The sequence below is a fragment of the Benincasa hispida genome, chromosome 12, assembly GCF_009727055.1.
Source record: "Benincasa hispida cultivar B227 chromosome 12, ASM972705v1, whole genome shotgun sequence".
NCBI classification, from domain to species: domain Eukaryota; kingdom Viridiplantae; phylum Streptophyta; class Magnoliopsida; order Cucurbitales; family Cucurbitaceae; genus Benincasa; species Benincasa hispida.
Genome location: NC_052360.1, coordinates 28,747,948 through 28,749,696, shown reverse-complemented (window position 1 = coordinate 28,749,696; position 1,749 = coordinate 28,747,948).

Below are 1,749 nucleotides of genomic sequence, written 5' to 3'. Positions count from 1 at the left end.
TATTTTATTCATAACTGCATTTCTGTAGTATTGAAGGAAACTCTTCAGAAAGGATTCTAGAATAAAGGACATCTGACTTTACTCATCGATGATCGCGCCATTCATTTCGAAGACATTAAAGTGGACCATCAGGTCAAGAACATGTTCTTTCACTGATTAACCTTCCATCATTAGCACATTATAAACGTACTTGTGGGCCTCGTGTTGGATTTGAGAGGACGGTTGTCCAAACATCTCTTAGAGGGACTTCATGATCTGACGTGTAGTGTCATGACCTCGTGTTTCTTAGTAAGAACGTCAGACAAACTTGCCAAGATGTAGAATCGGACCTTATCATTGGCCTTTGTACAACGGTCATGAGCATCCCTCACTGCTTGGGATGCATTTAGAGCAGGGATTGGAGGACACTCCTTTGTTAAGACAAATTGCAGATCATTTATAACTAGAATCTTATTCAAGTTAAATTTCTACGTTGTATGGTTTTCATCGGTTAGGTTTTCGTTCTTTAGCAAGGATATAATTGTGGAAGACATGCTGAAACAAATAACAAACAATTGACCATATTAGTTATTGCTCGAGCCTCTTAAGGTGTCGTTTAATTCCTGAAAAGGACTACGAAACAAAAGAAAAATTGTAAAAACCATATTACTTCTATTACTACAACAACGTAGCAATAGCGGTAAGTATGGGATTTAACCACAGAGAAGCAAACAATTAATTTCTTTTGAATTAAATTTGACTGTGGAAAAACAGTAAAAACGAGGTTTTGGTCTTTGGTTGAAATTGGAACATGCAAGAAAAATAAATTGCAAGGGATAGATGAAACAGTAATTGGTTTATCTAGTTCTCGAATCAAGTGACGATTCAATGTAATTTAAATCATCGTTTTCCGCCAATGAATTATGTCACTAAATTATGCATGCATAGTTGCCCAATTGATGCGAATTAACTAATCTCTACAAAGGCCGACAATCAACTAATTTGAAACCAATCAAGCGTCCTAATTAATAATTAATGCTAGAAAGACCGTGCCCTAACTAACCTACATGCTCCTAGATTGAATTGGGTTCTTAGCAGCCATAAAGAACTAGAAACACATGCATTAAGATTTAGGATTCAACTATGTCGATTAACTGTTAGAAAAAACCATATTCAATTAACCAAATATTCTTCAAATCTAAATTAAACATGCAATGTAAATGTAACACTCTGACTTGAGCAAGATCTTGAAATCTGATTTTTTTTTTCCCAAAGTTGAAGGTTGAACTAGGTGACTCAATAAGAGGTAAAGTAAATTTAATGATTAATTCACTAAAAAGAAGATAAGGATAACAAACTTAGTGAAACTTGTAACGGACATTCGTGGATTAATTGGAGATGCTCGGATAAAGTCAAAGAAAAGTCAATGGTCAATAGTCAACGGTAAAAAAAAAGAAAAAAGTCAAACATTTTTAAAATTTTGTGAAATTGAGGAATTTGAATGAAATTTTGGGAAATTTGGTAACTATTAGTTTCATTTGAACTAGAAATTATAAAATAATTATGGGGAAAGGGGGAAATTTAAGAAGGATAAGATAGAAATGAGTTTTTGATAAAACTTGAGAAATTCAAGGAATTGGGCTATTAGTTTGTGATTTGAGGGATAGGAGGTGGGAGATGTATTAACTAGGTATTGAGGCTGATAAGAATTAGGAGTTGTCATCTAGAAATTGAAGGTGGAATGGTAAGATTTGAGATTCTCGACCTATA